Below are 25,245 nucleotides of genomic sequence, written 5' to 3' on the forward strand. Positions count from 1 at the left end.
GCAAAACCAGCGTCACAGACTGATATGATGTATACTGTCATAAGGAGAGCAAGATGTAAGTGTGGGGACCGGCTGTTATCGTGGTGTCATCGAGTGCAGATCTGTCTTAGGTATCACGGCTCAACGTCATTGAAGTCTAGAGGTGGACAACACTTTCGTCTTACTCAGAGCGGTGTCTGAACTCTATTTTCGACGTTATGCGTGCCACTTTCATTGTGGCCAACTACGATTCGATACAGAATGCACGAAACCTGAAAGACACCCTCACTGATACATAGAGAGTAGTGTTTGTCTGCGGAATAATGGGAGTGCAAGGGTCTGTGACGTTGATTTGACTGTATGTAGCACTACTAGTTATCGGGGGGGTGGGCGTAGCTCACATGGTAGAGCGCTCGCTTAGCGTGCGAGAGGAACTGGGATCGATACCCAGCGCCTCCAGAATTTTTAACACACCTACATGCGCACCTTGCCATGCAAGTGGAATAATTCCCAACCTTCAGAGGTGTGTAGGCAGATACAAGCGAACGATTAGCATCCACAATTGCGCCGATTTCACGTAAATCCCACTGCACGTTCCCATTCTTTGCGTGCAGTCGGCTGCTACTGGTGTTGCTGGTTGTGACTGCTGATAACAGATGCCGTAGCAATCAATTCATGGAGTGAGTTGTATGTTTTGCGATAGTCTGGCTCTGACAAGGAAGCACAGGTGATATAGGTGAGAACACAGGAAGCTTGCAGCCCCTCGCTACCTGCAGACACAGAGCAGCCACACTAGAAGAGCGGCCTAAGCCGTAGGCGAAATGTGCTCATTCGCTTTGGCGCGACGTCGAACTATAAATAAGGCTGTCACTAGCGTGAGCGTCGTGTAAAGTCGGAAAAGTCATCTGCATGGGTGATTGCCAAGTTTGGGGAGCGTTTCGTAGTACGATCAGTGCAAAGGGGAAGCGGAAACTTATTGTGTCCAAGTGTTTTGCAGTTGGACGACAAGAATTTTACGCAGTAGCAAAGAGCGAGGCACTGACTTGGCATGAACAATGGAGAGCAACAGACGGAATTTGCATTCGTAATACCAGAGCATCGAAACTACCTGGAACTCTTGTGTATATGAACGTGTCCGCGCCTTTGAATTCTGGTACCTTCGCCGCTACAAACCAACCAACCATCGTGTCCGTGCACATCAGAGTCGCAAAGAATGGAGAATAGCCAGGCTTGGTCGTGTGTGCAGCTGTAGCTGAGTTGGCAGATCGTTCGCTTAGCGTGTGAACGGTCTCGGGTTCAAGCCCCGGCTCCTCCATGTTTTGTGGTCAGTGCATGGTAAGTGTTGGTCGCGGCGAACATAAACGCACGCAAGAAGTTGCAAAACCAGCGTCACAGACTGATATGATGTATACTGTCATAAGGAGAGCAAGATGTAAGTGTAGGGACCGGCTGTTATCGTGGTGTCATCGAGTGCAGATCTGTCTTAGGTATCACGGCTTAACGTCATTGAAGTCTAGAGGTGGACAACACGTTCGTCTTACTCAGAGCGGTGTCTGAACTCTATTTTCGACGTTATGCGTGCCACTTTCATTGTGGCCAACTACGATTCGATACAGAATGCACGAAACCTGAAAGACACCCTCACTGATACATAGAGAGTAGTGTTTGTCTGCGGAATAATGGGAGTGCAAGGGTCTGTGACGTTGATATGACTGTATGTAGCACTACTAGTTATCGGGGGGGTGGGCGTAGCTCAGATGGTAGAGCGCTCGCTTAGCGTGCGAGAGGTACTGGGATCGATACCCAGCGCCTCCAGAATTTTTAACACACCTACATGCGCACCTTGCGATACAAGTGGAATAATTCCCAACCGGCAGAGGTGTGTAGGCAGATACAAGCGAACGATTAGCATCCACAATTGCGCCGATTTCACGTAAATCCCACTGCACGTTCCTATTCTTTGCGTGCAGTCGGCTGCTACTGGTGTTGCTGGTTGTGACTGCTGATAACAGATGCCGTAGCAATCAATTCATGGAGTGAGTTGTATGTTTTGCGATAGTCTGTCTCTGACAAGGAAGCACAGGTGATATAGGTGCGAACACAGGAAGCTTGCAGCCCCTCGCTACCTGCACACACAGAGCAGCCACACTAGAAGAGCGGCCTAAGCCGTAGGCGAAATGTGCTCTTTCGCTTTGGCGCGACGTCGAACTATAAATAAGGCTGTCACTAGCGTGAGCGTCGTGTAAAGTCGGAAAAGTCATCTGCATATGTGACTGCCAAGTTTGGGGAGCGTTTCGTAGTACGATCAGTGCAAAGGGGACGCGGAAACTTATTGTGTCCCAGTGTTTTGCAGTTGGACGACAAGAATTTTACGCAGTAGCAAAGAGCGAGGCACTGACTTGGCATGAACAATGGAGAGCAACAGACGGAATTTGCATTCGTAATACCAGAGCATCGAAACTACCTGGAACTCTTGTGTATATGAACGTGTCCGCGCCTTTGAATTCTGGTACCTTCGCCGCTACAAACCAACCAACCATCGTGTCCGTGCACATCAGAGTCGCAAAGAATGGAGAATAGCCAGGCTTGGTCGTGTGTGTAGCTGTAGCTCAGTTGGCAGATCGTTCGCTTAGCGTGTGAACGGTCTCGGGTTCAAGCCCCGGCTCCTCCATGTATTGTGGTCAGTGCATGGTAAGTGTTGGTCGCGGCGAACATAAACGCACGCAAGAAGTTGCAAAACCACCGTCACAGACTGATAAGATGTATACTGTCATAAGGAGAGCAAGATGTAAGTGTGGGGACCGGCTGTTATCGTGGTGTCATCGAGTGCAGATCTGTCTTAGGTATCACGGCTTAACGTCATTGAAGTCTAGAGGTGGACAACACGTTCGTCTTACTCAGAGCGGTGTCTGAGCTCTATTTTCGACGTTATGCGTGCCACTTTCATTGTGGCCAACTACGATTCGATACAGAATGCACGAAACCTGAAAGACACCCTCACTGATACATAGAGAGTAGTGTTTGTCTGCGGAATAATGGGAGTGCAAGGGTCTGTGACGTTGATATGACTGTATGTAGCACTACTAGTTATCGGGGGGGTGGGCGTAGCTCAGATGGTAGAGCGCTCGCTTAGCGTGCGAGAGGTACTGGGATCGATACCCAGCGCCTCCAGAATTTTTAACACACCTACATGCGCACCTTGCCATGCAAGTGGAATAATTCCCAACCGGCAGAGGTGTGTAGGCAGATACAAGCGAACGATTAGCATCCACAATTGCGCCGATTTCACGTAAATCCCACTGCACGTTCCCATTCTTTGCGTGCAGTCGGCTGCTACTGGTGTTGCTGGTTGTGACTGCTGATAACAGATGCCGTAGCAATCAATTCATGGAGTGAGTTGTATGTTTTGCGATAGTCTGTCTCTGACAAGGAAGCACAGGTGATACAGGTGCGAACACAGGAAGCTTGCAGCCCCTCGCTACCTGCACACACAGAGCAGCCACACTATAAGAGCGGCCTAAGCCGTAGGCGAAATGTGCTCATTCGCTTTGGCGCGACGTCGAACTATAAATAAGGCTGTCACTAGCGTGAGCGTCGTGTAAAGTCGGAAAAGTCATCTGCATATGTGACTGCCAAGTTTGGGGAGCGTTTCGTAGTACGATCAGTGCAAAGGGGACGCGGAAACTTATTGTGTCCCAGTGTTTTGCAGTTGGATAACAAGAGTTTTACGCAGTAGCAAAGAGCGAGGCACTGAGTTGGCATGAACAATGGAGAGCACAATGGGGCTCGAGATGTGCTTGTTACCTCAGGTGCTGTGTGATTGTGGACAAGGAGAGAAATGGACCAATTTGTGACCGCCCTTTCAATTTAAGACGTTCAAAACCGACGGAATTTGCATTCGTAATACCAGAGCATCGAAACTACTTGGAACTCTTGTGTATATGAACGTGTCCGCGCCTTTGTATTCTGGTACCTTCGCCGCTACAAACCAACCAACCATCGTGTCCGTGCACATCAGAATCGCAAAGAATGGAGAATACCCAGGCTTGGTCGTGTGTGTAGCTGTAGCTCAGTTGGCAGATCGTTCGCTTAGCGTGTGAACGGTCTCGGGTTCAAGCCCCGGAATCTCCATGTTTTGTGGTCAGTGCATGGTAAGTGTTGGTCGCGGCGAACATAAACTCACGCAAGAAGTTGCAAAACCAGCGTCACAGACTGATATGATGTATACTGTCATAAGGAGAGCAAGATGTAAGTGTGGGGACCGGCTGTTATCGTGGTGTCATCGAGTGCAGATCTGTCTTAGGTATCACGGCTCAACGTCATTGAAGTCTAGAGGTGGACAACACTTTCGTCTTACTCAGAGCGGTGTCTGAACTCTATTTTCGACGTTATGCGTGCCACTTTCATTGTGGCCAACTACGATTCGATACAGAATGCACGAAACCTGAAAGACACCCTCACTGATACATAGAGAGTAGTGTTTGTCTGCGGAATAATGGGAGGGCAAGGGTCTGTGACGTTGATTTGACTGTATGTAGCACTACTAGTTATCGGGGGGGTGGGCGTAGCTCAGATGGTAGAGCGCTCGCTTAGCGTGCGAGAGGAACTGGGATCGATACCCAGCGCCTCCAGAATTTTTAACACACCTACATGCGCACCTTGCCATGCAAGTGGAATAATTCCCAACCTTCAGAGGTGTGTAGGCAGATACAAGCGAACGATTAGCATCCACAATTGCGCCGATTTCACGTAAATCCCACTGCACGTTCCCATTCTTTGCGTGCAGTCGGCTGCTACTGGTGTTGCTGGTTGTGACTGCTGATAACAGATGCCGTAGCAATCAATTCATGGAGTGAGTTGTATGTTTTGCGATAGTCTGGCTCTGACAAGGAAGCACAGGTGATATAGGTGAGAACACAGGAAGCTTGCAGCCCCTCGCTACCTGCAGACACAGAGCAGCCACACTAGAAGAGCGGCCTAAGCCGTAGGCGAAATGTGCTCATTCGCTTTGGCGCGACGTCGAACTATAAATAAGGCTGTCACTAGCGTGAGCGTCGTGTAAAGTCGGAAAAGTCATCTGCATGGGTGATTGCCAAGTTTGGGGAGCGTTTCGTAGTACGATCAGTGCAAAGGGGACGCGGAAACTTATTGTGTCCAAGTGTTTTGCAGTTGGACGACAAGAATTTTACGCAGTAGCAAAGAGCGAGGCACTGACTTGGCATGAACAATGGAGAGCAACAGACGGAATTTGCATTCGTAATACCAGAGCATCGAAACTACCTGGAACTCTTGTGTATATGAACGTGTCCGCGCCTTTGAATTCTGGTACCTTCGCCGCTACAAACCAACCAACCATCGTGTCCGTGCACATCAGAGTCGCAAAGAATGGAGAATAGCCAGGCTTGGTCGTGTGTGCAGCTGTAGCTGAGTTGGCAGATCGTTCGCTTAGCGTGTGAACGGTCTCGGGTTCAAGCCCCGGCTCCTCCATGTTTTGTGGTCAGTGCATGGTAAGTGTTGGTCGCGGCGAACATAAACGCACGCAAGAAGTTGCAAAACCAGCGTCACAGACTGATATGATGTATACTGTCATAAGGAGAGCAAGATGTAAGTGTGGGGACCGGCTGTTATCGTGGTGTCATCGAGTGCAGATCTGTCTTAGGTATCACGGCTTAACGTCATTGAAGTCTAGAGGTGGACAACACGTTCGTCTTACTCAGAGCGGTGTCTGAACTCTATTTTCGACGTTATGCGTGCCACTTTCATTGTGGCCAACTACGATTCGATACAGAATGCACGAAACCTGAAAGACACCCTCACTGATACATAGAGAGTAGTGTTTGTCTGCGGAATAATGGGAGTGCAAGGGTCTGTGACGTTGATATGACTGTATGTAGCACTACTAGTTATCGGGGGGGTGGGCGTAGCTCAGATGGTAGAGCGCTCGCTTAGCGTGCGAGAGGTACTGGGATCGATACCCAGCGCCTCCAGAATTTTTAACACACCTACATGCGCACCTTGCGATACAAGTGGAATAATTCCCAACCGGCAGAGGTGTGTAGGCAGATACAAGCGAACGATTAGCATCCACAATTGCGCCGATTTCACGTAAATCCCACTGCACGTTCCTATTCTTTGCGTGCAGTCGGCTGCTACTGGTGTTGCTGGTTGTGACTGCTGATAACAGATGCCGTAGCAATCAATTCATGGAGTGAGTTGTATGTTTTGCGATAGTCTGTCTCTGACAAGGAAGCACAGGTGATATAGGTGCGAACACAGGAAGCTTGCAGCCCCTCGCTACCTGCACACACAGAGCAGCCACACTAGAAGAGCGGCCTAAGCCGTAGGCGAAATGTGCTCTTTCGCTTTGGCGCGACGTCGAACTATAAATAAGGCTGTCACTAGCGTGAGCGTTGCGTAAAGTCGGAAAAGTCATCTGCATGGGTGATTGCCAAGTGTGGGGAGCGTTTCGTAGTACGATTAGTGCAAAGGGGACGCGGAAACTTATTGTGTCCAAGTGTTTTGCAGTTGGACGACAAGAATTTTACGCAGTAGCAAAGAGTGAGGCACTGAGTTGGCATGAACAATGGAGAGCACAATGGGGCTCGAGATGTGCTTGTTACCTCAGGTGCTGTGTGATTGTCGACAAGGAGTGAAATGGACCAATTTGTGACCGCCCTTTCAATTTAAGACGTTCAAAGCAGACGGAATTTGCATTCGTAATACCAGAGCATCGAAACTACTTGGAACTCTTGTGTATATGAACGTGTCCGCGCCTTTGTATTCTGGTACCTTCGCCGCTACAAACCAACCAACCATCGTGTCCGTGCACATCAGAATCGCAAAGAATGGAGAATACCCAGGCTTGGTCGTGTGTGTAGCTGTAGCTCAGTTGGCAGATCGTTCGCTTAGCGTGTGAACGGTCTCGGGTTCAAGCCCCGGCTCCTCCATGTTTTGTGGTCAGTGCATGGTAAGTGTTGGTCGCGGCGAACATAAACGCACGCAAGAAGTTGCAAAACCACCGTCACAGACTGATATGATGTATACTGTCATAAGGAGAGCAAGATGTAAGTGTGGGGACCGGCTGTTATCGTGGTGTCATCGAGTGCAGATCTGTCTTAGGTATCACGGCTTAACGTCATTGAAGTCTAGAGGTGGACAACACGTTCGTCTTACTCAGAGCGGTGTCTGAACTCTATTTTCGACGTTATGCGTGCCACTTTCATTGTGGCCAACTACGATTCGATACAGAATGCACGAAACCTGAAAGACACCCTCACTGATACATAGAGAGTAGTGTTTGTCTGCGGAATAATGGGAGTGCAAGGGTCTGTGACGTTGATATGACTGTATGTAGCACTACTAGTTATCGGGGGGGGTGGGCGTAGCTCAGATGGTAGAGCGCTCGCTTAGCGTGCGAGAGGTACTGGGATCGATACCCAGCGCCTCCAGAATTTTTAACACACCTACATGCGCACCTTGCGATACAAGTGGAATAATTCCCAACCGGCAGAGGTGTGTAGGCAGATACAAGCGAACGATTAGCATCCACAATTGCGCCGATTTCACGTAAATCCCACTGCACGTTCCTATTCTTTGCGTGCAGTCGGCTGCTACTGGTGTTGCTGGTTGTGACTGCTGATAACAGATGCCGTAGCAATCAATTCATGGAGTGAGTTGTATGTTTTGTGATAGTCTGTCTCTGACAAGGAAGCACAGGTGATATAGGTGCGAACACAGGAAGCTTGCAGCCCCTCGCTACCTGCAGACACAGAGCAGCCACACTAGAAGAGCGGCCTAAGCCGTAGGCGATATGTGCTCTTTCGCTTTGGCGCGACGTCGAACTATAAATAAGGCTGTCACTAGCGTGAGCGTTGCGTAAAGTCGGAAAAGTCATCTGCATGGGTGATTGCCAAGTGTGGGGAGCGTTTCGTAGTACGATTAGTGCAAAGGGGACGCGGAAACTTATTGTGTCCAAGTGTTTTGCAGTTGGACGACAAGAATTTTACGCAGTGGCAAAGAGCGAGGCACTGAGTTGGCATGAACAATGGAGAGCACAATGGGGCTCGAGATGTGCTTGTTACCTCAGGTGCTGTGTGATTGTGGACAAGGAGTGAAATGGACCAATTTGTGACCGCCCTTTCAATTTAATACGTTCAAAACAGACGGAATTTGCATTCGTAATACCAGAGCATCGAAACTACTTGGAACTCTTGTGTATATGAACGTGTCCGCGCCTTTGAATTCTGGTACCTTCGCCGCTACAAACCAACCAACCATCGTGTCCGTGCACATCAGAGTCGCAAAGAATGGAGAATAGCCAGGCTTGGTCGTGTGTGCAGCTGTAGCTGAGTTGGCAGATCGTTCGCTTAGCGTGTGAACGGTCTCGGGTTCAAGCCCCGGCTCCTCCACGTTTTGTGGTCAGTGCATGGTAAGTGTTGGTCGCGGCGAACATAAACGCACGCAAGAAGTTGCAAAACCAGCGTCACAGACTGATATGATGTATACTGTCATAAGGAGTGCAAGATGTAAGTGTGGGGACCGGCTGTTATCGTGGTGTCATCGAGTGCAGATCTGTCTTAGGTATCACGGCTTAACGTCATTGAAGTCTAGAGGTGGACAACACGTTCGTCTTACTCAGAGCGGTGTCTGAACTCTATTTTCGACGTTATGCGTGCCACTTTCATTGTGGCCAACTACGATTCGATACAGAATGCACGAAACCTGAAAGACACCCTCACTGATACATAGAGAGTAGTGTTTGTCTGCGGAATAATGGGAGTGCAAGGGTCTGTGACGTTGATATGACTGTATGTAGCACTACTAGTTATCGGGGGGGTGGGCGTAGCTCAGATGGTAGAGCGCTCGCTTAGCGTGCGAGAGGTACTGGGATCGATACCCAGCGCCTCCAGAATTTTTAACACACCTACATGCGCACCTTGCGATACAAGTGGAATAATTCCCAACCGGCAGAGGTGTGTAGGCAGATACAAGCGAACGATTAGCATCCACAATTGCGCCGATTTCACGTAAATCCCACTGCACGTTCCTATTCTTTGCGTGCAGTTGGCTGCTACTGGTGTTGCTGGTTGTGACTGCTGATAACAGATGCCGTAGTAATCAATTCATGGAGTGAGTTGTATGTTTTGTGATAGTCTGTCTCTGACAAGGAAGCACAGGTGATATAGGTGCGAACACACGAAGCTTGCAGCCCCTCGCTACCTGCAGACACAGAGCAGCCACACTAGAAGAGCGGCCTAAGCCGTAGGCGTAATGTGCTCTTTCACTTTGGCGCGACGTCGAACTATAAATAAGGCTGTCACTAGCGTGAGCGTTGCGTAATGTCGGAAAAGTCATCTGCATGGGTGATTGCCAAGTGTGGGGAGCGTTTCGTAGTACGATTAGTGCAAAGGGGACGCGGAAACTTATTGTGTCCAAGTGTTTTGCAGTTGGACGACAAGAATTTTACGCAGTAGCAAAGAGCGAGGCACTGAGTTGGCATGAACAATGGAGAGCACAATGGGGCTCGAGATGTGCTTGTTACCTCAGGTGCTGTGTGATTGTGGACAAGGAGTGAAATGGACCAATTTGTGACCGCCCTTTCAATTTAAGACGTTCAAAACAGACGGAATTTGCATTCGTAATACCAGAGCATCGAAACTACTTGGAACTCTTGTGTATATGAACGTGTCCGCGCCTTTGAATTCTGGTACCTTCGCCGCTACAAACCAACCAACCATCGTGTCCGTGCACATCAGAATCGCAAAGAATGGAGAATAGCCAGGCTTGGTCGTGTGTGCAGCTGTAGCTGAGTTGGCAGATCGTTCGCTTAGCGTGTGAACGGTCTCGGGTTCAAGCCCCGGCTCCTCCATGTATTGTGGTCAGTGCATGGTAAGTGTTGGTCGCGGCGAACATAAACGCACGCAAGAAGTTGCAAAACCACCGTCACAGACTGATATGATGTATACTGTCATAAGGAGAGCAAGATGTAAGTGTGGGGACCGGCTGTTATCGTGGTGTCATCGAGTGCAGATCTGTCTTAGGTATCACGGCTTAACGTCATTGAAGTCTAGAGGTGGACAACACGTTCGTCTTACTCAGAGCGGTGTCTGAGCTCTATTTTCGACGTTATGCGTGCCACTTTCATTGTGGCCAACTACGATTCGATACAGAATGCACGAAACCTGAAAGACACCCTCACTGATACATAGAGAGTAGTGTTTGTCTGCGGAATAATGGGAGTGCAAGGGTCTGTGACGTTGATTTGACTGTATGTAGCACTACTAGTTATCGGGAGGGGTGGGCGTAGCTCAGATGGTAGAGCGCTCGCTTAGCGTGCGAGAGGAACTGGGATCGATACCCAGCGCCTCCAGAATTTTTAACACACCTACATGCGCACCTTGCCATGCAAGTGGAATAATTCCCAACCTTCAGAGGTGTGTAGGCAGATACAAGCGAACGATTAGCATCCACAATTGCGCCGATTTCACGTAAATCCCACTGCACGTTCCCATTCTTTGCGTGCAGTCGGCTGCTACTGGTGTTGCTGGTTGTGACTGCTGATAACAGATGCCGTAGCAATCAATTCATGGAGTGAGTTGTATGTTTTGCGATAGTCTGTCTCTGACAAGGAAGCACAGGTGATACAGGTGCGAACACAGGAAGCTTGCAGCCCCTCGCTACCTGCACACACAGAGCAGCCACACTATAAGAGCGGCCTAAGCCGTAGGCGAAATGTGCTCATTCGCTTTGGCGCGACGTCGAACTATAAATAAGGCTGTCACTAGCGTGAGCGTCGTGTAAAGTCGGAAAAGTCATCTGCATATGTGACTGCCAAGTTTGGGGAGCGTTTCGTAGTACGATCAGTGCAAAGGGGACGCGGAAACTTATTGTGTCCCAGTGTTTTGCAGTTGGACGACAAGAGTTTTACGCAGTAGCAAAGAGCGAGGCACTGAGTTGGCATGAACAATGGAGAGCACAATGGGGCTCGAGATGTGCTTGTTACCTCAGGTGCTGTGTGATTGTGGACAAGGAGAGAAATGGACCAATTTGTGACCGCCCTTTCAATTTAAGACGTTCAAAACAGACGGAATTTGCATTCGTAATACCAGAGCATCGAAACTACTTGGAACTCTTGTGTATATGAACGTGTCCGCGCCTTTGTATTCTGGTACCTTCGCCGCTACAAACCAACCAACCATCGTGTCCGTGCACATCAGAATCGCAATGAACGGAGAATACCCAGGCTTGGTCGTGTGTGTAGCTGTAGCTCAGTTGGCAGATCGTTCGCTTAGTGTGTGAACGGTCTCAGGTTCAAGCCCCGGCTCCTCCATGTTTTGTGGTCAGTGCATGGTAAGTGTTGGTCGCGGCGAACATAAACGCACGCAAGAAGTTGCAAAACCACCGTCACAGACTGATATGATGTATACTGTCATAAGGAGAGCAAGATGTAAGTGTGGGGACCGGCTGTTATCGTGGTGTCATCGAGTGCAGATCTGTCTTAGGTATCACGGCTTAACGTCATTGAAGTCTAGAGGTGGACAACACGTTCGTCTTACTCAGAGCGGTGTCTGAACTCTATTTTCGACGTTATGCGTGCCACTTTCATTGTGGCCAACTACGATTCGATACAGAATGCACGAAACCTGAAAGACACCCTCACTGATACATAGAGAGTAGTGTTTGTCTGCGGAATAATGGGAGTGCAAGGGTCTGTGACGTTGATATGACTGTATGTAGCACAACTAGTTATCAGGGGGGGGGGGGGGGGGGGTTGGGCGTAGCTCAGATGGTAGAGCGCTCGCTTAGCGTGCGAGAGGTACTGGGATCGATAACCAGCGCCTCCAGAATTTTTAACACACCTACATGCGCACCTTGCGATACAAGTGGAATAATTCCCAACCGGCAGAGGTGTGTAGGCAGATACAAGCGAACGATTAGCATCCACAATTGCGCCGATTTCATTTAAATCCCACTGCACGTTCCTATTCTTTGCGTGCAGTCGGCTGCTACTGGTGTTGCTGGTTGTGACTGCTGATAACAGATGCCGTAGCAAGCTTGCAGCCCCTCGCTACCTGCAGACACAGAGCAGCCACACTAGAAGAGCGGCCTAAGCCGTAGGCGAAATGTGCTCATTCGCTTTGGCGCGACGTCGAACTATAAATAGGGCTGTCACTAGCGTGAGCGTTGCGTGAGCGTCGTGTAAAGTCGGAAAAGTCATCTGCTTGGGTGATTGCCAAGTTTGGGGAGCGTTTCGTAGTACGATCAGTGCAAAGGGGACGCGGAAACTTATTGTGTCCCAGTGTTTTGCAGTTGGACGACAAGAGTTTTACGCAGTAGCAAAGAGCGAGGCACTGAGTTGGCATGAACAATGGAGAGCACAATGGGGCTCGAGATGTGCTTGTTACCTCAGGTGCTGTGTGATTGTGGACAAGGAGTGAAATGGACCAATTTGTGACCGCCCTTTCAATTTAAGACGTTCAAAACAGACCGAATTTGCATTCGTAATACCAGAGCATCGAAACTACTTGGAACTCTTGTGTATATGAACGTGTTGGCGCCTTTGTATTCTGGTACCTTCGCCGCTACAAACCAACCAACCATCGTGTCCGTGCACATCAGAGTCGCAAAGAATGGAGAATAGCCAGGCTTGGTCGTGTGTGTAGCTGTAGCTCAGTTGGCAGATCGTTCGCTTAGCGTGTGAACGGTCTCGGGTTCAAGCCCCGGCTCCTCCACGTTTTGTGGTCAGTGCATGGTAAGTGTTGGTCGCGGCGAACATAAACGCACGCAAGAAGTTGCAAAACCAGCGTCACAGACTGATATGATGTATACTGTCATAAGGAGAGAAAGATGTAAGTGTGGGGACCGGCTGTTATCGTGGTGTCATCGAGTGCAGATCTGTCTTAGGTATCACGGCTTAACGTCATTGAAGTCTAGAGGTGGACAACACGTTCGTCTTACTCAGAGCGGTGTCTGAACTCTATTTTCGACGTTATGCGTGCCACTTTCATTGTGGCCAACTACGATTCGATACAGAATGCACGAAACCTGAAAGACACCCTCACTGATACATAGAGAGTAGTGTTTGTCTGCGGAATAATGGGAGTGCAAGGGTCTGTGACGTTGATATGACTGTATGTAGCACAACTAGTTATCGGGAGGGTGGGCGTAGCTCAGATGGTAGAGCGCTCGCTTAGCGTGCGAGAGGTACTGGGATCGATACCCAGCGCCTCCAGAATTTTTAACACACCTACATGCGCACCTTGCCATGCAAGTGGAATAATTCCCAACCTTCAGAGGTGTGTAGGCAGATACAAGCGAACGATTAGCATCCACAATTGCGCCGATTTCACGTAAATCCCACTGCACGTTCCCATTCTTTGCGTGCAGTCGGCTGCTACTGGTGTTGCTGGTTGTGACTGCTGATAACAGATGCCGTAGCAATCAATTCATGGAGTGAGTTGTATGTTTTGCGATAGTCTGTCTCTGACAAGGAAGCACAGGTGATACAGGTGCGAACACAGGAAGCTTGCAGCCCCTCGCTACCTGCACACACAGAGCAGCCACACTATAAGAGCGGCCTAAGCCGTAGGCGAAATGTGCTCATTCGCTTTGGCGCGACGTCGAACTATAAATAAGGCTGTCACTAGCGTGAGCGTCGTGTAAAGTCGGAAAAGTCATCTGCATATGTGACTGCCAAGTTTGGGGAGCGTTTCGTAGTACGATCAGTGCAAAGGGGACGCGGAAACTTATTGTGTCCCAGTGTTTTGCAGTTGGACGACAAGAGTTTTACGCAGTAGCAAAGAGCGAGGCACTGAGTTGGCATGAACAATGGAGAGCACAATGGGGCTCGAGATGTGCTTGTTACCTCAGGTGCTGTGTGATTGTGGACAAGGAGTGAAATGGACCAATTTGTGACCGCCCTTTCAATTTAAGACGTTCAAAACAGACGGAATTTGCATTCGTAATACCAGAGCATCGAAACTACTTGGAACTCTTGTGTATATGAACGTGTCCGCGCCTTTGTATTCTGGTACCTTCGCCGCTACAAACCAACCAACCATCGTGTCCGTGCACATCAGAGTCGCAAAGAATGGAGAATAGCCAGGCTTGGTCGTGTGTGTAGCTGTAGCTCAGTTGGCAGATCGTTCGCTTAGCGTGTGAACGGTCTCGGGTTCAAGCCCCGGCTCCTCCACGTTTTGTGGTCAGTGCATGGTAAGTGTTGGTCGCGGCGAACATAAACGCACGCAAGAAGTTGCAAAACCAGCGTCACAGACTGATATGATGTATACTGTCATAAGGAGAGAAAGATGTAAGTGTGGGGACCGGCTGTTATCGTGGTGTCATCGAGTGCAGATCTGTCTTAGGTATCACGGCTTAACGTCATTGAAGTCTAGAGGTGGACAACACGTTCGTCTTACTCAGAGCGGTGTCTGAACTCTATTTTCGACGTTATGCGTGCCACTTTCATTGTGGCCAACTACGATTCGATACAGAATGCACGAAACCTGAAAGACACCCTCACTGATACATAGAGAGTAGTGTTTGTCTGCGGAATAATGGGAGTGCAAGGGTCTGTGACGTTGATATGACTGTATGTAGCACAACTAGTTATCGGGAGGGTGGGCGTAGCTCAGATGGTAGAGCGCTCGCTTGGCGTGTGAGAGGTACTGGGATCGATACCCAGCGCCTCCAGAATTTTTAACACACCTACATGCGCACCTTGCGATACAAGTGGAATAATTCCCAACCGGCAGAGGTGTGTAGGCAGATACAAGCGAACGATTAGCATCCACAATTGCGCCGATTTCACGTAAATCCCACTGCACGTTCCCATTCTTTGCGTGCAGTCGGCTGCTACTGGTGTTGCTGGTTGTGACTGCTGATAACAGATGCCATAGCAATCAATTCATGGAGTGAGTTGTATGTTTTGCGATAGTCTGTCTCTGACAAGGAAGCACAGGTGATATAGGTGAGAACACAGGAAGCTTGCAGCCCCTCGCTACCTGCAGACACAGAGCAGCCACACTAGAAGAGCGGCCTAAGCCGTAGGCGAAATGTGCTCATTCGCTTTGGCGCGACGTCGAACTATAAATAAGGCTGTCACTAGCGTGAGCGTCGTGTAAAGTCGGAAAAGTCATCTGCATGGGTGATTGCCAAGTTTGGGGAGCGTTTCGTAGTACGATCAGTGCAAAGGGGACGCGGAAACTTATTGTGTCCAAGTGTTTTGCAGTTGGACGACAAGAATTTTACGCAGTAGCAAAGAGCGAGGCACTGACTTGGCATGAACAATGGAGAGCAACAGACGGAATTTGCATTCGTAATACCAGAGCATCGAAACTACCTGGAACTCTTGTGTATATGAACGTGTCCGCGCCTTTGAATTCTGGTACCTTCGCCGCTACAAACCAACCAACCATCGTGTCCGTGCACATCAGAGTCGCAAAGAATGGAGAATAGCCAGGCTTGGTCGTGTGTGTAGCTGTAGCTCAGGTGGCAGATCGTTCGCTTAGCGTGTGAACGGTCTCGGGTTCAAGCCCCGGCTCCTCCATGTATTGTGGTCAGTGCATGGTAAGTGTTGGTCGCGGCGAACATAAACGCACGCAAGAAGTTGCAAAACCACCGTCACAGACTGATAAGATGTATACTGTCATAAGGAGAGCAAGATGTAAGTGTGGGGACCGGCTGTTATCGTGGTGTCATCGAGTGCAGATCTGTCTTAGGTATCACGGCTTAACGTCATTGAAGTCTAGAGGTGGACAACACGTTCGTCTTACTCAGAGCGGTGTCTGAACTCTATTTTCGACGTTATGCGTGCCACTTTCATTGTGGCCAACTACGATTCGATACAGAATGCACGAAACCTGAAAGACACCCTCACTGATACATAGAGAGTAGTGTTTGTCTGCGGAATAATGGGAGTGCAAGGGTCTGTGACGTTGATATGACTGTATGTAGCACTACTAGTTATCGGGGGGGTGGGCGTAGCTCAGATGGTAGAGCGCTCGCTTAGCGTGCGAGAGGTACTGGGATCGATACCCAGCGCCTCCAGAATTTTTAACACACCTACATGCGCACCTTGCGATACAAGTGGAATAATTCCCAACCGGCAGAGGTGTGTAGGCAGATACAAGCGAACGATTAGCATCCACAATTGCGCCGATTTCACGTAAATCCCACTGCATGTTCCTATTCTTTGCGTGCAGTCGGCTGCTACTGGTGTTGCTGGTTGTGACTGCTGATAACAGATGCCGTAGCAAGCTTGCAGCCCCTCGCTACCTGCAGACACAGAGCAGCCACACTAGAAGAGCGGCCTAAGCCGTAGGCGAAATGTGCTCATTCGCTTTGGCGCGACGTCGAACTATAAATAGGGCTGTCACTAGCGTGAGCGTTGCGTGAGCGTCGTGTAAAGTCGGAAAAGTCATCTGCTTGGGTGATTGCCAAGTTTGGGGAGCGTTTCGTAGTACGATCAGTGCAAAGGGGACGCGGAAACTTATTGTGTCCCAGTGTTTTGCAGTTGGACGACAAGAGTTTTACGCAGTAGCAAAGAGCGAGGCACTGAGTTGGCATGAACAATGGAGAGCACAATGGGGCTCGAGATGTGCTTGTTACCTCAGGTGCTGTGTGATTGTGGACAAGGAGTGAAATGGACCAATTTGTGACCGCCCTTTCAATTTAAGACGTTCAAAACAGACGGAATTTGCATTCGTAATACCAGAGCATCGAAACTACTTGGAACTCTTGTGTATATGAACGTGTCCGCGCCTTTGTATTCTGGTACCTTCGCCGCTACAAACCAACCAACCATCGTGTCCGTGCACATCAGAGTCGCAAAGAATGGAGAATAGCCAGGCTTGGTCGTGTGTGTAGCTGTAGCTGAGTTGGCAGATCGTTCGCTTAGCGTGTGAACGGTCTCGGGTTCAAGCCCCGGCTCCTCCACGTTTTGTGGTCAGTGCATGGTAAGTGTTGGTCGCGGCGAACATAAACGCACGCAAGAAGTTGCAAAACCAGCGTCACAGACTGATATGATGTATACTGTCATAAGGAGAGAAAGATGTAAGTGTGGGGACCGGCTGTTATCGTGGTGTCATCGAGTGCAGATCTGTCTTAGGTATCACGGCTTAACGTCATTGAAGTCTAGAGGTGGACAACACGTTCGTCTTACTCAGAGCGGTGTCTGAACTCTATTTTCGACGTTATGCGTGCCACTTTCATTGTGGCCAACTACGATTCGATACAGAATGCACGAAACCTGAAAGACACCCTCACTGATACATAGAGAGTAGTGTTTGTCTGCGGAATAATGGGAGTGCAAGGGTCTGTGACGTTGATATGACTGTATGTAGCACAACTAGTTATCGGGAGGGTGGGCGTAGCTCAGATGGTAGAGCGCTCGCTTGGCGTGTGAGAGGTACTGGGATCGATACCCAGCGCCTCCAGAATTTTTAACACACCTACATGCGCACCTTGCGATACAAGTGGAATAATTCCCAACCGGCAGAGGTGTGTAGGCAGATACAAGCGAACGATTAGCATCCACAATTGCGCCGATTTCACGTAAATCCCACTGCACGTTCCCATTCTTTGCGTGCAGTCGGCTGCTACTGGTGTTGCTGGTTGTGACTGCTGATAACAGATGCCATAGCAATCAATTCATGGAGTGAGTTGTATGTTTTGCGATAGTCTGTCTCTGACAAGGAAGCACAGGTGATATAGGTGAGAACACAGGAAGCTTGCAGCCCCTCGCTACCTGCAGACACAGAGCAGCCACACTAGAAGAGCGGCCTAAGCCGTAGGCGAAATGTGCTCATTCGCTTTGGCGCGACGTCGAACTATAAATAAGGCTGTCACTAGCGTGAGCGTCGTGTAAAGTCGGAAAAGTCATCTGCATGGGTGATTGCCAAGTTTGGGGAGCGTTTCGTAGTACGATCAGTGCAAAGGGGACGCGGAAACTTATTGTGTCCAAGTGTTTTGCAGTTGGACGACAAGAATTTTACGCAGTAGCAAAGAGCGAGGCACTGACTTGGCATGAACAATGGAGAGCAACAGACGGAATTTGCATTCGTAATACCAGAGCATCGAAACTACCTGGAACTCTTGTGTATATGAACGTGTCCGCGCCTTTGAATTCTGGTACCTTCGCCGCTACAAACCAACCAACCATCGTGTCCGTGCACATCAGAGTCGCAAAGAATGGAGAATAGCCAGGCTTGGTCGTGTGTGTAGCTGTAGCTCAGGTGGCAGATCGTTCGCTTAGCGTGTGAACGGTCTCGGGTTCAAGCCCCGGCTCCTCCATGTATTGTGGTCAGTGCATGGTAAGTGTTGGTCGCGGCGAACATAAACGCACGCAAGAAGTTGCAAAACCACCGTCACAGACTGATAAGATGTATACTGTCATAAGGAGAGCAAGATGTAAGTGTGGGGACCGGCTGTTATCGTGGTGTCATCGAGTGCAGATCTGTCTTAGGTATCACGGCTTAACGTCATTGAAGTCTAGAGGTGGACAACACGTTCGTCTTACTCAGAGCGGTGTCTGAACTCTATTTTCGACGTTATGCGTGCCACTTTCATTGTGGCCAACTACGATTCGATACAGAATGCACGAAACCTGAAAGACACCCTCACTGATACATAGAGAGTAGTGTTTGTCTGCGGAATAATGGGAGTGCAAGGGTCTGTGACGTTGATATGACTGTATGTAGCACTACTAGTTATCGGGGGGTTGGGCGTAGCTCAGATGGTAGAGCGCTCGCTTAGCGTGCGAGAGGTACTGGGATCGATACCCAGCGCCTCCAGAATTTTTAACACACCTACATGCGCACCTTGCGATACAAGTGGAATAATTCCCAACCGGCAGAGGTGTGTAGGCAGATACAAGCGAACGATTAGCATCCACAATTGCGCCGATTTCACGTAAATCCCACTGCATGTTCCTATTCTTTGCGTGCAGTCGGCTGCTACTGGTGTTGCTGGTTGTGACTGCTGATAACAGATGCCGTAGCAATCAATTCATGGAGTGAGTTGTATGTTTTGCGATAGTCTGTCTCTGACAAGGAAGCACAGGTGATATAGGTGCGAACACAGGAAGCTTGCAGCCCCTCGCTACCTGCACACACAGAGCAGCCACACTAGAAGAGCGGCCTAAGCCGTAGGCGAAATGTGCTCATTCGCTTTGGCGCGACGTCGAACTATAAATAAGGCTGTCACTAGCGTGAGCGTTGCGTGAGCGTCGTGTAAAGTCGGAAAAGTCATCTGCATGGGTGATTGCCAAGTATGGGGAGCGTTTCGCAGCACCATCAGTGCAAACGGGACGCGGAAACTTATTGTGTCCAAGTGTTTTGCAGTTGGACGACAAGAATTTTACGCAGTAGCAAAGAGCGAGGCACTGAGTTGGCATGAACAATGGAGAGCACAATGGGGCTCGAGATGTGCTTGTTACCTCAGGTGCTGTGTGATTGTCGACAAGGAGTGAAATGGACCAATTTGTGACCGCCCTTTCAATTTAAGACGTTCAAAACAGACGGAATTTGCATTCGTAATACCAGAGCATCGAAACTACTTGGAACTCTTGTGTATATGAACGTGTCCGCGCCTTTGAATTCTGGTACCTTCGCCGCTACAAACCAACCAACCATCGTGTCCGTGCACATCAGAGTCGCAAAGAATGGAGAATAGCCAGGCTTGGTCGTGTGTGTAGCTGTAGCTCAGGTGGCAGATCGTTCGCTTAGCGTGTGAACGGTCTCGGGTTCAAGCCCCGGCTCCTCCATGTATTGTGGTCAGTGCATGGTAAGTGTTGGTCGCGGCGAACATAAACGCACGCAAGAAGTTGCAAAACCAGCGTCACAGACTGATATGATTTATACTGTCATAAGGAGAGCAAGATGTAAGTGTGGGGACCGGCTGTTATCGTGGTGTCATCGAGTGCAGATCTGTCTTAGGTATCACGGCTTAACGTCATTGAAGTCTAGAGGTGGACAACACGTTCGTCTTACTCAGAGCGGTGTCTGAGCTCTATTTTCGACGTTATGCGTGCCACTTTCATTGTGGCCAACTACGATTCGATACAGAATGCACGAAACCTGAAAGACACCCTCACTGATACATAGAGAGTAGTGTTTGTCTGCGGAATAATGGGAGTGCAAGGGTCTGTGACGTTGATATGACTGTATGTAGCACTACTAGTTATCGGGGGGGTGGGCGTAGCTCAGATGGTAGAGCGCTCGCTTAGCGTGCGAGAGGTACTGGGATCGATACCCAGCGCCTCCAGAACTTTTAACACACCTACATGCGCACCTTGCGATACAAGTGGAATAATTCCCAACCGGCAGAGGTGTGTAGGCAGATACAAGCGAACGATTAGCATCCACAATTGCGCCGATTTCACGTAAATCCCACTGCACGTTCCTATTCTTTGCGTGCAGTCGGCTGCTACTGGTGTTGCTGGTTGTGACTGCTGATAACAGATGCCGTAGCAATCAATTCATGGAGTGAGTTGTATGTTTTGCGATAGTCTGTCTCTGACAAGGAAGCACAGGTGATATAGGTGCGAACACAGGAAGCTTGCAGCCCCTCGCTACCTGCACACACAGAGCAGCCACACTAGAAGAGCGGCCTAAGCCGTAGGCGAAATGTGCTCTTTCGCTTTGGCGCAACGTCGAACTATAAATAAGGCTGTCACTAGCGTGAGCGTTGCGTAAAGTCGGAAAAGTCATCTGCATGGGTGATTGCCAAGTGTGGGGAGCGTTTCGTAGTACGATTAGTGCAAAGGGGACGCGGAAACTTATTGTGTCCAAGTGTTTTGCAGTTGGACGACAAGAATTTTACGCAGTAGCAAAGAGCGAGGCACTGAGTTGGCATGAACAATGGAGAGCACAATGGGGCTCGAGATGTGCTTGTTACCTCAGGTGCTGTGTGATTGTCGACAAGGAGTGAAATGGACCAATTTGTGACCGCCCTTTCAATTTAAGACGTTCAAAACAGACGGAATTTGCATTCGTAATACCAGAGCATCGAAACTACTTGGAACTCTTGTGTATATGAACGTGTCCGCGCCTTTGAATTCTGGTACCTTCGCCGCTACAAACCAACCAACCATCGTGTCCGTGCACATCAGAGTCGCAAAGAATGGAGAATAGCCAGGCTTGGTCGTGTGTGTAGCTGTAGCTCAGGTGGCAGATCGTTCGCTTAGCGTGTGAACGGTCTCGGGTTCAAGCCCCGGCTCCTCCATGTATTGTGGTCAGTGCATGGTAAGTGTTGGTCGCGGCGAACATAAACGCACGCAAGAAGTTGCAAAACCAGCGTCACAGACTGATATGATTTATACTGTCATAAGGAGAGCAAGATGTAAGTGTGGGGACCGGCTGTTATCGTGGTGTCATCGAGTGCAGATCTGTCTTAGGTATCACGGCTTAACGTCATTGAAGTCTAGAGGTGGACAACACGTTCGTCTTACTCAGAGCGGTGTCTGAGCTCTATTTTCGACGTTATGCGTGCCACTTTCATTGTGGCCAACTACGATTCGATACAGAATGCACGAAACCTGAAAGACACCCTCACTGATACATAGAGAGTAGTGTTTGTCTGCGGAATAATGGGAGTGCAAGGGTCTGTGACGTTGATATGACTGTATGTAGCACTACTAGTTATCGGGGGGGTGGGCGTAGCTCAGATGGTAGAGCGCTCGCTTAGCGTGCGAGAGGTACTGGGATCGATACCCAGCGCCTCCAGAACTTTTAACACACCTACATGCGCACCTTGCGATACAAGTGGAATAATTCCCAACCGGCAGAGGTGTGTAGGCAGATACAAGCGAACGATTAGCATCCACAATTGCGCCGATTTCACGTAAATTCCACTGCACGTTCCTATTCTTTGCGTGCAGTCGGCTGATACTGGTGTTGCTGGTTGTGACTGCTGATAACAGATGCCGTAGCAATCAATTCATGGAGTGAGTTGTATGTTTTGCGATAGTCTGTCTCTGACAAGGAAGCACAGGTGATATAGGTGCGAACACAGGAAGCTTGCAGCCCCTCGCTACCTGCAGACACAGAGCAGCCACACTAGAAGAGCGGCCTAAGCCGTAGGCGAAATGTGCTCATTCGCTTTGGCGCGACGTCGAACTATAAATAAGGCTGTCACTAGCGTGAGCGTCGTGTAAAGTCGGAAAAGTCATCTGCATGGGTGATTGCCAAGTTTGGGGAGCGTTTCGTAGTACGATCAGTGCAAAGGGGACGCGGAAACTTGTTGTGTCCCAGTATTTGCAGTTGGACGACAAGAGTTTTACACAGTAGCAAAGAGCGAGGCACTGAGTTGGCATGAACAATGGAGAGCACAATGGGGCTCGAGATGTGCTTGTTACCTCAGGTGCTGTGTGATTGTGGACAAGGAGTGAAATGGACCAATTTGTGACCGCCCTTTCAATTTAAGACGTTCAAAACAGACGGAATTTGCATTCGTAATACCAGAGCATCGAAACTACTTGGAACTCTTGTGTATATGAACGTGTCCGCGCCTTTGTATTCTGGTACCTTCGCCGCTACAAACCAACCAACCATCGTGTCCGTGCACATCAGAATCGCAAAGAATGGAGAATAGCCAGGCTTGGTCGTGTGTGTAGCTGTAGCTCAGTTGGCAGATCGTTCGCTTAGCGTGTGAACGGTCTCGGGTTCAAGCCCCGGCTCTTCCAAGTTTTGTGGTCAGTGCATGGTAAGAGTTGGTCGCGGCGAACATAAACGCACGCAAGAAGTTGCAAAACCAGCGTCACAGACTGATATGATGTATACTGTCATAAGGAGAGCAAGATGTAAGTGTGGGGACCGGCTGTTATCGTGGTGTCATCGAGTGCAGATCTGTCTTAGGTATCACGGCTTAACGTCATTGAAGTCTAGAGGTGGACAACACGTTCGTCTTACTCAGAGCGGTGTCTGAACTCTATTTTCGACGTTATGCGTGCCACTTTCATTGTGGCCAACTACGATTCGATACAGAATGCACGAAACCTGAAAGACACCCACACTGATACATAGAGAGTAGTGTTTGTCTGCGGAATAATGGGAGTGCAAGGGTCTGTGACGTTGATATGACTGTATGTAGCACTACTAGTTATCGGGGGGGTGGGCGTAGCTCAGATGGTAGAGCGCTCGCTTAGCGTGCGAGAGGTACTGGGATCGATACCCAGCGCCTCCAGAATTTTTAACACACCTACATGCCCACCTTGCGATACAAGTGGAATAATTCCCAACCGGCAGAGGTGTGTAGGCAGATACAAGCGAACGATTAGCATCCACAATTGCGCCGATTTCACGTAAATCCCACTGCACGTTCCTATTCTTTGCGTGCAGTCGGCTGCTACTGGTGTTGCTGGTTGTGACTGCTGATAACAGATGCCGTAGCAATCAATTCATGGAGTGAGTTGTATGTTTTGCGATAGTCTGTCTCTGACAAGGAAGCACAGGTGATATAGGTGCGAACACAGGAAGCTTGCAGCCCCTCGCTACCTGCACACACAGAGCAGCCACACTAGAAGAGCGGCCTAAGCCGTAGGCGAAATGTGCTCTTTCGCTTTGGCGCAACGTCGAACTATAAATAAGGCTGTCACTAGCGTGAGCGTTGCGTAAAGTCGGAAAAGTCATCTGCATGGGTGATTGCCAAGTGTGGGGAGCGTTTCGTAGTACGATTAGTGCAAAGGGGACGCGGAAACTTATTGTGTCCAAGTGTTTTGCAGTTGGACGACAAGAATTTTACGCAGTAGCAAAGAGCGAGGCACTGAGTTGGCATGAACAATGGAGAGCACAATGGGGCTCGAGATGTGCTTGTTACCTCAGGTGCTGTGTGATTGTCGACAAGGAGTGAAATGGACCAATTTGTGACCGCCCTTTCAATTTAAGACGTTCAAAACAGACGGAATTTGCATTCGTAATACCAGAGCATCGAAACTACTTGGAACTCTTGTGTATATGAACGTGTCCGCGCCTTTGAATTCTGGTACCTTCGCCGCTACAAACCAACCAACCATCGTGTCCGTGCACATCAGAATCGCAAAGAATGGAGAATAGCCAGGCTTGGTCGTGTGTGCAGCTGTAGTTGAGTTGGCAGATCGTTCGCTTAGCGTGTGAACGGTCTCGGGTTCAAGCCCCGGCTCCTCCATGTTTTGTGGTCAGTGCATGGTAAGTGTTGGTCGCGGCGAACATAAACGCACGCAAGAAGTTGCAAAACCAGCGTCACAGACTGATATGATGTATACTGTCATAAGGAGAGCAAGATGTAAGTGTGGGGACCGGCTGTTATCGTGGTGTCATCGAGTGCAGATCTGTCTTAGGTATCACGGCTTAACGTCATTGAAGTCTAGAGGTGGACAACACGTTCGTCTTACTCAGAGCGGTGTCTGAACTCTATTTTCGACGTTATGCGTGCCACTTTCATTGTGGCCAACTACGATTCGATACAGAATGCACGAAACCTGAAAGACACCCTCACTGATACATAGAGAGTAGTGTTTGTCTGCGGAATAATGGGAGTGCAAGGGTCTGTGATGTTGATATGACTGTATGTAGCACTACTAGTTATCGGGGGGGTGGGCGTAGCTCAGATGGTAGAGCGCTCGCTTAGCGTGCGAGAGGTACTGGGATCGATACCCAGCGCCTCCAGAATTTTTAACACACCTACATGCGCACCTTGCGATACAAGTGGAATAATTCCCAACCGGCAGAGGTGTGTAGGCAGATACAAGCGAACGATTAGCATCCACAATTGCGCCGATTTCACGTAAATCCCACTGCACGTTCCTATTCTTTGCGTGCAGTCGGCTGCTACTGGTGTTGCTGGTTGTGACTGCTGATAACAGATGCCGTAGCAATCAATTCATGGAGTGAGTTGTATGTTTTGCGATAGTCTGTCTCTGACAAGGAAGCACAGGTGATATAGGTGCGAACACAGGAAGCTTGCAGCCCCTCGCTACCTGCAGACACAGAGCAGCCACACTAGAAGAGCGGCCTAAGCCGTAGGCGAAATGTGCTCTTTCGCTTTGGCGCGACGTCGAACTATAAATAAGGCTGTCACTAGCGTGAGCGTTGCGTAAAGTCGGAAAAGTCATCTGCATGGGTGATTGCCAAGTGTGGGGAGCGTTTCGTAGTACGATTAGTGCAAAGGGGACGCGGAAACTTATTGTGTCCAAGTGTTTTGCAGTTGGACGACAAGAATTTTACGCAGTAGCAAAGAGTGAGGCACTGAGTTGGCATGAACAATGGAGAGCACAATGGGGCTCGAGATGTG

The 25,245-nt window shown here is 49.4% G+C and overlaps 14 non-coding genes across 14 annotated transcripts; all 14 read left to right on the forward strand.

Annotated features, from left to right (window-relative positions):
* The first annotated feature begins 1,720 nt into the window (after positions 1 to 1,720).
* On the forward strand, positions 1,721 to 1,794 carry Trnaa-agc (transfer RNA alanine (anticodon AGC)). The gene has a single exon. It is a non-coding gene; the product is annotated as a tRNA-Ala (tRNA).
* Positions 1,795 to 3,076: 1,282 nt separating this feature from the next.
* Positions 3,077 to 3,150, forward strand: Trnaa-agc (transfer RNA alanine (anticodon AGC)). Its single transcript has one exon. It is a non-coding gene; the product is annotated as a tRNA-Ala (tRNA).
* Positions 3,151 to 4,536: 1,386 nt separating this feature from the next.
* On the forward strand, positions 4,537 to 4,610 carry Trnaa-agc (transfer RNA alanine (anticodon AGC)). The gene has a single exon. It is a non-coding gene; the product is annotated as a tRNA-Ala (tRNA).
* Positions 4,611 to 5,892: 1,282 nt separating this feature from the next.
* Trnaa-agc (transfer RNA alanine (anticodon AGC)) lies at positions 5,893 to 5,966 on the forward strand. Its single transcript has one exon. It is a non-coding gene; the product is annotated as a tRNA-Ala (tRNA).
* A 1,387-nt stretch (positions 5,967 to 7,353) lies between these two features.
* Positions 7,354 to 7,427, forward strand: Trnaa-agc (transfer RNA alanine (anticodon AGC)). Its single transcript has one exon. It is a non-coding gene; the product is annotated as a tRNA-Ala (tRNA).
* A 1,386-nt stretch (positions 7,428 to 8,813) lies between these two features.
* Positions 8,814 to 8,887, forward strand: Trnaa-agc (transfer RNA alanine (anticodon AGC)). The gene has a single exon. It is a non-coding gene; the product is annotated as a tRNA-Ala (tRNA).
* Positions 8,888 to 10,274: 1,387 nt separating this feature from the next.
* Trnaa-agc (transfer RNA alanine (anticodon AGC)) lies at positions 10,275 to 10,348 on the forward strand. Its single transcript has one exon. It is a non-coding gene; the product is annotated as a tRNA-Ala (tRNA).
* A 2,788-nt stretch (positions 10,349 to 13,136) lies between these two features.
* On the forward strand, positions 13,137 to 13,210 carry Trnaa-agc (transfer RNA alanine (anticodon AGC)). The gene has a single exon. It is a non-coding gene; the product is annotated as a tRNA-Ala (tRNA).
* A 2,742-nt stretch (positions 13,211 to 15,952) lies between these two features.
* Positions 15,953 to 16,026, forward strand: Trnaa-agc (transfer RNA alanine (anticodon AGC)). Its single transcript has one exon. It is a non-coding gene; the product is annotated as a tRNA-Ala (tRNA).
* Positions 16,027 to 18,693: 2,667 nt separating this feature from the next.
* On the forward strand, positions 18,694 to 18,770 carry Trnaa-agc (transfer RNA alanine (anticodon AGC)). Its single transcript has one exon. It is a non-coding gene; the product is annotated as a tRNA-Ala (tRNA).
* Positions 18,771 to 20,167: 1,397 nt separating this feature from the next.
* Trnaa-agc (transfer RNA alanine (anticodon AGC)) lies at positions 20,168 to 20,241 on the forward strand. Its single transcript has one exon. It is a non-coding gene; the product is annotated as a tRNA-Ala (tRNA).
* A 1,386-nt stretch (positions 20,242 to 21,627) lies between these two features.
* On the forward strand, positions 21,628 to 21,701 carry Trnaa-agc (transfer RNA alanine (anticodon AGC)). Its single transcript has one exon. It is a non-coding gene; the product is annotated as a tRNA-Ala (tRNA).
* A 1,385-nt stretch (positions 21,702 to 23,086) lies between these two features.
* On the forward strand, positions 23,087 to 23,160 carry Trnaa-agc (transfer RNA alanine (anticodon AGC)). The gene has a single exon. It is a non-coding gene; the product is annotated as a tRNA-Ala (tRNA).
* A 1,386-nt stretch (positions 23,161 to 24,546) lies between these two features.
* On the forward strand, positions 24,547 to 24,620 carry Trnaa-agc (transfer RNA alanine (anticodon AGC)). The gene has a single exon. It is a non-coding gene; the product is annotated as a tRNA-Ala (tRNA).
* The last annotated feature ends 625 nt before the right edge of the window (positions 24,621 to 25,245 follow it).

This window comes from Schistocerca gregaria, chromosome 3 (genome assembly GCF_023897955.1).
Source record: "Schistocerca gregaria isolate iqSchGreg1 chromosome 3, iqSchGreg1.2, whole genome shotgun sequence".
Taxonomy (NCBI): domain Eukaryota; kingdom Metazoa; phylum Arthropoda; class Insecta; order Orthoptera; family Acrididae; genus Schistocerca; species Schistocerca gregaria.